Source organism: Cimex lectularius, unplaced genomic scaffold (assembly GCF_000648675.2).
Source record: "Cimex lectularius strain Harlan isolate CLEC.00 unplaced genomic scaffold, Clec_2.1 scaffold141, whole genome shotgun sequence".
Lineage (NCBI taxonomy): Eukaryota > Metazoa > Arthropoda > Insecta > Hemiptera > Cimicidae > Cimex > Cimex lectularius.
In genome coordinates, this window is record NW_019392838.1 from 548,701 (window position 1) to 559,224 (window position 10,524).

Consider the following 10,524-nt stretch of genomic DNA (forward strand, 5'->3'; position numbering starts at 1 on the left):
TAAAGTTGGTAGAATAACGGAGATATAAAGCATGGGGTATTCAGACCAGGTTGGCACCTCTTGCGCCATTTGGACATACAAGAATTAATTAGCATATTTCCTTTCTAGAAATGCTACTCTCTGACACATCATTGCTAACGTTTCAAAACCATAGTTGTAACCCGAAGGAAAAACTATAAAATTACCGCATTAAATAACTGACAATTAACAAATATGAACATAAATTTGCAATATTAAAACTAATTTTTAAATTACATTATTTGTTAATTAATTAAATAATTAAATTAATTATTACTTGAATTAAAGAAATTATTAAACTATTTTATTGCTACCACTCTTTCTCTTACAATTTAACGGCTCTTTCTTATACAATTTAATAAAAAAGTTTCCCCACCTTTTGAATTTTGAATTGAAAAATGGCAAAAAGGAGGGACAATTCGAAAGGTGGAGTTAAGATGGGAAGTTGGTACCCGGGAGTGGATCGAAGTCACGATAGCTCAAGCGGTAGAGTAGCGGCGTATGTAGCCGAAGGTCGTGGGTTCGAATCCCGCTTGTGACACTAACTTTTTTATCTCAACTAAAAACCTTAATTAATTGAAAAATATTAATTAGACAAGCAGAACACGAAAACTAGTGAATTTTTAACTAACATTGAACTTGTATTGTGTGTGACCAAGGAAACTTTTTTATTAAATTGTATAAGAAAGAGCCTTCTCTTAAGTGGTGGCAATAAAATAATTTAATTAATTCAAGTAATAATTAATTTAATTATTTAATTAATTAACAAATAAAGTAATTTGAAAATTAGTTTTAACACACTAACTTAATTGAAAGTTAGTTAAAAAAATATTTCGTTCTGTCGAGCGCCTTAACACTGCATATGTGCCTGGTTAACTTATAGGCCTAACAATGATTTTTAATGGTAAAAGGCTAAATAAATTTATAACGAAATATTTCATTTTTAAATTTGAATTATTTACGTTAAAACTTTGTGCTATAACATCCCGCCAACCAATTTTTATTTTAAAATTAAAAATTCATTTTTTATACTACTTACGGCTTTGTCTGACTTACACGACTAATCTCACCAACCGGATTAGGTCTTGTAGTAATTTTTGTTCGTTTCGGGACGGAAAAGAGCTTAACTAGTGACTGAGGAAATGTACTTCCCTACTTTTGGTATGAGTAATTTAGCGACTCTTACATGCTAAATATATCCCTAATATTTTTTCAGTTGAGCAAAAAATTCTATTTTGATTTTGGTTTAATGCGGCTTTACAGACAGCTGTTTCCATTTTGAGGTCTCCTCTTTTGACCAAGGTACATTGACTATACATCTTAGTAAACTTTGCACATTTATATGATTTGGTCGGTCTCTTATTTTGAAAAGTGACATAAGCTTGAGGACTTGTCGATATATTAAGAGCTTACTTTCAATGATCAATGGAATGTTCCTGCCCATCTACCTGTAAATTTTCCGAGATTTGTTGACCTCTATACTACTTTATCTCGTTGGTGTACGAGATTCCACTACAATTTTCTGGCTATCAAAGTCAGATGGGTGGTCATTTAGCTTTATTCTCCTCCTTGACGTCCATCTATGAATTCGGAAAATTCAGGTGGTCAGTTCACGGGATTGAGCATTGATTTTCCCAGCGAACGTTGTGGTAGTTTCCTTGCGTTCTGATAGATCGCTAGCGAATAGCAGGCACAGGACAGGACCTAATACACTGCCTTGTGGCACCCCAGATTGAATCGGTTTGATTTCCAAATAGTCTACATGTTAAATTCGGAAATTCATGATAGCAAATTCGGCGTTGTGGGCTGGAAAATAATTTCTTATCCTATTAATCAGCATTTAATTTCTAGACTTAGGCAGGAATTAGTGGAGCATCTTTTTCAAAAGCTTGTTCGGACAATTTGGTCGGTGAATCGTAAAATGTTGACGTCGTCGATAATTATATTTTTAGTGGAGGTTTTTGAAATAATTTAGAAAACATCGACAGTATGATCCGAGCCCCTGCAGCGGTTTGTCATGTTCCTCCATGCTTGTGACTCATAATTATCATCAAGCCTGATTTTCCTGATCATCCGGACCACAGGATTTCCAAGTGACTGACTCCGTGAGAGTGAAAGCAATGTTTGTGCCATAGAAAACCTTAAAAGTGGATCCACTGAAAAAAAAACCCTCATAAAATCAGCCAAACAACCATAAAAACAGTGAAAGTTTTGAAAATCCGCAAATTTCCCGCACTAACTTTGATAATATGCCAGGTCGGAAAGGAATTCTGGGTTATTGAAACAGCAGACATTCAGTGAGGTCAGAGACACAGAAAAGAGGTTGGAGATTTCCTCTGATGACTTTTGATTGAAAGGCTTGGCTAGTTGAACATTACATATCTTGCTATCTATTCAAAACTTTTTATTTGAATACATTTGTAAAAAAATTTATTTCGCAAATTTTACTCCATTCTTCGATGACCTTATGATGCTCCTGGATATTCTGTAGAATTGAAGTTAGGAGAATGAACCATTAAAAGAAACGCCCACAATAATCACCGGAGGTCTAACTCCAAAGGGAAAATCATTCAGTTTGCTATAAATAAACTGGTAGTTTAAAAATATAAATTTATTGTAATATAATTCAGGGGCACCCATTTGGTTGGTACCATAAGGCATCATGTTAATTAAATCATTATTACATACTTTAATAAAGTTATTTTTTGTTCAATTATTCCTTGAAAAACAAAGCGATATTATTCTCAGTTGGTACGAGGTCAATAAGTTTGTCTTTAACTAAAACTAGTTTACTTAAACTGGCTTCAGAATCTTGGCAATTTTCCGAAATCGATCCTACGATTCTTTAGACTCGAATGGCTATTAAAAATAAAATACATCTTGAAGTAAAATTCGTCACATGAACTGGTGGCTTGGTCACATGACCATGATTGCTATAAAATAGAGTTGTATTTTGAACGTTAAAACGTTTCCGGCATGTTTAATAAAATATTGGCAGTTAATAGTTTATCAATATTTTGAGAGATTTATGAAAGACTGAAATTTAGCTCCATGAAATATGGATTTAACATCATCGAGAAAAAAGTTACAGAAAATAGACTAATAAAGCATTTCTGGCCATAAAATTGCAATGAGACATCAATAAACAACAGCAAATTTGAGCAAATCAGGTCTTTTTGGGATATACGAGTAAAATAAAGTGCAGAAAAAATTAAAACACAATATTAGTAATAGGATTAGAAAAAAAAACTAAAATATCTAAGAAATTGTTAAAGATCTTGAACCTTGAATTATTTATCCATGATTATGAAGAAACAGTCATGCTGAAGGTAAAAAAAAAATCTACGCTTTTCCGCCTTGGTTTTCCTTCTAAGGATTTTATAACTATTTATTTTTCCTTGATCTTTTTTTAGGTGTTCTATATTCAATACCTTTAAAATGAAAGTGTATCAACATATAAATGGGCCGGATTTATGGCGAGTTGGTACTAGGTTATGGTAGTTGGAGAATATGGTGAAAAGGGACTTTGCTGATTCACCCTTTAAAATTTACAAAGGCAATGTAAGAACGGCCTGATATAATGTCAACGTTGACAATCTACGTGATGTGTTCTATCAGGTTTTTGCCTCCATTTTTATCGAGTCGTGTTGGTTAGGAAAAGCGGAAAACTGGTGATCTCAAACAAAACTCAAATCACACCACCTTACCATATAAGGCAGTAATTTTCACATAAAACCCTCGGAATAAAATAACACATAAAAGATGAAAAGTCTGGTTAAGGTCAAACGAGCACAGTGAAACTGAGGGAGCGAGGCCCCTTCCCGGCGAGCGGCGATCTGGTAGGGGCAACCCCCTTCCAAACTTAGAACTAGCGTCCTGTCCGACTACCAGCAGCCCTGGCAATCTACCAGCCGATTAATATTGGCCTAGAAAATTAAGGCATTTACATAATAAACACGCGTAAAGTGGTTTTAACGAAGCCGACAAGTCGATAAGGACTGGAGAGTTTATTCAAAAATGTAAGCAGAAGTCATATTTTTGTATTGTGGTCTGGAACGATTTACTTATTATCTGATTAGATGCTGTCTTGCCCGAGGCTTCACTTAAAAATTCATAATATTATCTGGATTTTTTTGAAGCTCTCAACCTAGGAACCTAAATTCCCACAAAACCTTGGGGCACCGATTAAAAGGGGATTAAAAGTAGAATTGTAATTTTTTTAAACAAATTCAACCATTTATTTATACGTCCAATTAAATAACAAGGAGAATGATTTCATTCCCCAAACCGTTTAATTATACGTCGCGAAATAAGAACAGCATTGAACAGAGTTTTTCAAGTAATTTTAAGTATCTCTCACTCCTGTGCTTTTTTCCCGGGCCGGGTCGAGGAAATGTATAATTACAGAGATAATGCGTAAAAGCTTTGTAACGTATTCATTATGTTTGTAAAAAAAAATATTTCCATATTCATACTATTGTTTTAACAGCTATCGCACCGTTACAAGACAAAAACCTTGCGACACTGGTTCATTCTCCAAAGAAGCCAAATATCTAGGGTCATAATAGACCCTAATCAACATCTAATTTAAAATGCTCCGCTGAAATCCCCTGGCGGAGGTGCAGGCTCTTTTCTAAAAGGTGGGAACTAAACCCCAAAATGACCCTATGGCTGTACACCGGCCATAAAGCCAATGTTGTCAATGGACCGGTGGTGTAGACCAAGACTAGTGAGGGTAAAGCGGGGAGCACACTTACCCGATGCAAATCCTAACTCCAATTTTTCATAAGATTGTATTGGGTTGTCCGGAAAATAATGCAGGATTTTAAGTTTTCATTAAAAAAAATCTATATAAAATATTCTGTTTACGTTTACAGGATTACTCATTTGTATGAATGTCAACACTTATTAATCCTCTTCCAAATGATATTGTTTGTTTACCTCTGTAGCATTCCGCTACTTGGAAATAATTCAGTCATCCTTATAATGTCAAAGCGAGAATTTCGTACGATTTTCTTTTACGAGTTTAAACTCGGCCGAAGCGGAGCCCAAACGGCTAGAAACATTAACCAAGTCTGGGGCGAGGGTTGTGTTAATGAGTGCACTGTGCAAAGGTGGTTTAAAAAATTTCGGGAGGGAGATTTCAGCCTTGAAGATGAAGAAGGTCGTGGAAGGCCTTCCTCTCTTAATGATGATGTTCTGCGATCAGTGGTGGAAGAAAACCCCAAAACAACTGTTCGAGAACTTGCAGAGCAACTCAAAGTCAGTAAAACGACCGTCGCTGGCCACCTCAAGGCGATTGGAAAAGTGAAAAAACTCGAAAATTGGGTTCCACACTCATTAAACGATCGCCAAAAAAATCAGCGCTTTGATGTTTGTGCATCACTTCTTTGTCGAAACAAAAATGACCCATTTCTGGCCAGAATTGTTACATGTGACGAAAAGTGGATTCTCTACGATAACACTAGACGTTCTGGACAGTGGCTCGACAAAGGAGAAGCTCCAATACATTTTCCAAAGCCCCCAACTCATCAAAAAAAGGTAATGGTTACGGTATGGTGGGCTTCATTTGGTTTAATACACTACAGCTTCTTAAATCCTGGCGAAACCATCAATGCTGAATCATACTGTAACCAAATTAATACCATGCATCAGAAATTGGCAGTAATGAAGCCCTCTTTGGTCAATCGGAAAGGGCCCATTTTGTTGCATGACAACGCTCGACCACATGTGTCACGTGTAACGTCACAAAAATTATTGGAGCTTGGCTATGAAACTTTGCCTCACCCACCCTACTCTCCGGACCTCTCGCCTACTGACTACCATTTTTTTAGACACCTGGACCACTACTTACAACACATAATATTCAAAAATCAAACGGAACTGGAAAATGCATTTATTGACTTTATCAATTTTAAAAATTCTGAATTCTACTCAGACGGAATTAATAAGTTACCAACACGTTGGGAGAAATGTATTGAGAGTATGGGAAATTATTTTGATTAAAGAACATTGCTTTAAAGTAACTAGTTTCTTTTTTTTTGTTTAATACCAAAATCCTGCATTATTTTCCGGACAACCCAATATTACCCCCGTGCACATCTGCCCGATGCTATGCAACGCTACCCTCCTACTCTGCGCTCTGCGATCCCCACTGTCCAGATTTTCGTCGGGTAGCATCGAGTACAGTCGAAAACAAAAGAACCGGACACTCATATTTTTATTCAAACTGCATGTATTATTGTCGCTATATTAATTACAACATACTTATTTTAATATAAACCAAATTAACCGAGATCAAAAATTGATTAGTTTTTATTTAAAAAAATTAATTTTAATGGTTTGGTGGAAAATTGATCAAAACACCGGAACTCCATTTTATGATATAATTAATTTAACTAACAATTTATTACACGGTTTGGCTCATAAAATTTAACTAACAATTTATTTCATGGTTTTGCTCTTAAAATTACACCATTTTCGTCGAGTAGCGTCAGAACAGGACACTCATATTTTTTGTTTATTTCAAACTATGTATATGTAATTTTGTCGTTATATTAATTACAAAATCTTTATTTTAATATACACCAAATTAAACACGATCAAAAATTCATGAGTTTAAAAAAAAATTTAATTATGATGTTTAGGTAGAAAATTTATCAAAACACCGCAATAACTTTATTTAAAACTGTATTTAAGGTATTGGTTGAGACAAAAAAGTCAGTCTGACGAGCGGGATTCGAACCCACGACCTTCGCCTAAATACGCCGCAGCTCTACCACTTGAGCTATCGTGACTTCAATCCACTCGGACACTAACTTCCCATCTCAACCTCACCTTTTTGAATTTTCCCTCCTTTGCGATGATATTATTTAGTCAAGCGGAGTACGAAAACTAGTGAATTTATTTAAAACAATTAAATTCAACTAACAATTTATTACATGGTTGTGCTCATACAATGTACCTAACAATTTATTACATGACTTTACTCAAAATAATTCATAAAGAACAAAAGTGGTGTTGCGATTGCGATACTGATTTGTGATACACGCTGTGTGACTGTAATCATGACGTCGCATAGATGTGCACACCCTACCAAAACGCGACAAAGCGTCCGGTAGCATCGGGTAGCGTCGCATAGCGTTGCATCGGTTAAGTTCCCCGCTTAAGGTGAACAGGCTATTATGTTGCACTCAAAAACAAGCTTGCCTCAGTTGCACTGGAGTCATGAAAATAACGCCAACAGCGGCTATGGAGGAGTTGCTAAACTTGCCACCACTCCATATTCTAATCCAGAGCAGCATTCAAGGCTCATAAATGTTCAACCATCTGCAAGGAAAGGGAATGTCACCAATCCTGAATGCATACTACGACTGAGCGACCATAAGGAAAAACATGGCTTAGAACAAAAAGCATGTCAGACAGACAAACGCGTTTTTGCTTTGATGAACGGGAACTAACAGGTTCATCAGCTCCCTGAACCCAAGAGAAAAGCTCACACTGAAATGGCTATGTTTGACCATATTCCTTCTAAAGTCTAAATGAAAGTGGAGGGCACAATTCGATGAAATAATCTTGCATGATGTTAACAATGGTTCAGAAAACCCTTTAGTTATTGACACAAATTAGATAAAGCCATACTAAATACTTCTTCGCATTCTCAAGTGCCATTTTCGGTGTCTCTAATCAAATAATGTCCAGCATAAATGTTCTTCATAAATTCTAATGGTGGCAGCATTAAAATAAGTGCTGCCTCCGTTCGATTACGTAGGCAATTTAATTTAAAACTTTTGGACTTGACACAAGTAATCTGAACTGAAAACATCAAAGGAAATTAACGAAGGTAAAGTTAAAATTAACTTCACCTTATTGAGACGGTCCGAAGGCAAAGTGGATCCGTTTCTTGCAATGAAGTGAAAAACGTGGTTTTCAACGATTAGAAAACAAGCAGGCAAATGTTTATGTTCTTTAGGCTGAATCGTTGATGTGTGAATTTTTTGTTTCGAGGCCCGATTTGTACGAATCGATTTGCCTGATTCAGCGTGGCATACGTAACTCAGTTATGAGGGCGCGCGTTTCGACATTGTTAAATCAAGGTTATGCAAATTCACTGACTAGAAAAAAAAATTGAAAGAACGGTCCATTTTGATTTTTACACTAACATTAAAAAATTGAGAAACCTTTTAGTTCGTAAACCCACGGGTCAAGTGAAGGGAAAAATCTGTTTTTTTAAATATTTTATTCTGGCTTCAAGAATTTATATTTACTTTATACTTACTCTAAATAATTCTTTGCTACATCAGAACTACAATAAATGATATTTTTGTCAATAAAAAATTATTTTGTTAGAAAAGCAAATACCCATTCTATCCTATAAAAATCCGATAAAAAAAAGCCATCGTTTTTCTAACAACCCTTTATAATGCAGCTCCGTACAATTCTCTTCCCGACGACATGGACATTTTCCCTGGTTCACCTAACCGCTAAACCCAACAAACCAAACCACCTTCCGAATTGCTATCGTCCCATCAGTTTACTGCCAATTCGTACTTGGAGAACACCCTATCCTCGAATCTCTAATATAATCATCTGTTCAACAGTGCCATCGCGTTGTGGAGATGATCGCATCCTCCATTGAGAAGAAAGAATGAAGCTCGGGACTCTTTCTCGATGCCGAACAGACTTTCGATCGAATCTCACAACTTTTGCCCTGGAAACTCAAGGGCATCCTACCCTCAGCGCACTATATCATCCTTAAATAGTACTTGGCCGAGTAGAGTAGTAATAATTTAGAGTATGAGTCGAACCTCACTCCGTTCTACAAGGTGGACGCGGACGTCCCACAGGGTAGCGTCCTTGGTTTGCTGTTGTACTAAGTATATACTGATGGTATCCCTTCCCATCCCGACCCACTGTCCTAACAACTGCTGATGACACTGAACAATGGTTCAAAGTAAGGTGAATCATACTAAACACCACGCAATCACGAATACACCCTTCACCTCTGTCGCCCACTCTATCTCCAAACTATTATAACCTCACCCATATTACCACTGGAAACGTGCGCTACCAAGGGCTGTATCTGTGCAAACGACTCACCTGGAATGCCCACACATGACTTAAAAGGATAGAATTGATTCGAAAGATTACTTACCAACTAGAATGATGTATCATCTGCGTACAATGCATAACTACATTTAGTTTTCGTTAAATCATTGAAAAAATATGTTAAATAAAATAGGTCCCAGAACGGATCCTTGGGGTACCCCAGCTGAGATATATCTTACTGATGATACAGCATTACCAGCCACTACATGGAATTGTATATTCTCTAAGTAGCTTTTTATAAAATAAACTATATATTTGGGAAAATTCGCTTGAATTAATTTGAAAAAAGACCCCTTTGCCAGACACAGTCAAGCGCCTTTTCAACATCTATTAGTGCCATCCCAGTATGCTTGTTCGGGTTAAAGTTGTGTTCAACTATTTCAATCAGTCTAGCTATTTGTGCATCGGTAGAATGATGGCTACGAAAGTCATGTTGTTTATTTGAAATAGTATTATTTTCTATAAACGTGTTCAACCTTTTCTCTATAATTCGCTCAACTTATTATAGTGTAGTGTCAACTATGCTTATTCACGGCAGAAGAGAAATAGGGCGAAAGTTGTTTTAAAGACTAAGATCTTTCCCAGGTTTGGGCAATACTATAACATTAGCTGTTTTCAGTGTACAAAAGTTGTAACCATCACTAACCATCCCCAAAAGGTTGATGACTGAATATTGAGTACCCATCCATACTCAATTAGGCTAGTTTTAAAATAGGTGAAAATAGGGTGATAGAGGAATATTGATTACACTACCCTAATAACTGAGTGAATGGTATGTAAATAAGAAAGAATGTATTTAAGAGTGAATGAAAGTGTGAATGGGTGAGGATTTAGGAACTGAGTGAGTTGTGTGCGGAGAAATCAAAGATCCAGTATTGACCTGTTATCAAATTGATATACATAGTTCACCATACCTAGCTGTTAATAGCACCCCGTGCCTACCTAGGGGTTATACGTATGACGGATCAGATATAAAGACAAGGTTTTTTTATGCAACTTTTGGATTCTAGGAGCAAAAATTTCTATTTATATATTCGACCCCATACAACGAAGGACTTCTATAAACTTCGTATTTAGCTTTTAAACCTATTTCACCAATTTCTGAAGAAGAAAACAATTGCTGAAAACCCATTTTCAATTATTTAGGAAGAAGGTTTGTTTTAGTTCTACTAAATTAGAAACATGGTTAAGCTTAATCAAACGTGATAAGACTTAGTTCGTCTAGTTAGTCAAATATAATTAAAGAATTTCTATTTGTGGTTTTGTCTGATAACCATTAACTCATTAACTCCTCTGATTCTCCTGTTTATGAATAGTCCATCCATTAGAATTCTCTAAACCACTTTTTGGTCAGACACATTTAACTTTGTTAATGATCAGATAGACGAAGTGGAAAAT

At 36.0% G+C, this 10,524-nt stretch overlaps 1 non-coding gene across 1 annotated transcript; it reads left to right on the forward strand.

The window, feature by feature from the left end:
• The first annotated feature begins 486 nt into the window (after window positions 1-486).
• On the forward strand, window positions 487-559 carry Trnah-aug. Its single transcript has one exon. It is a non-coding gene; the product is annotated as a tRNA-His (tRNA).
• Window positions 560-10,524: the final 9,965 nt, after the last annotated feature.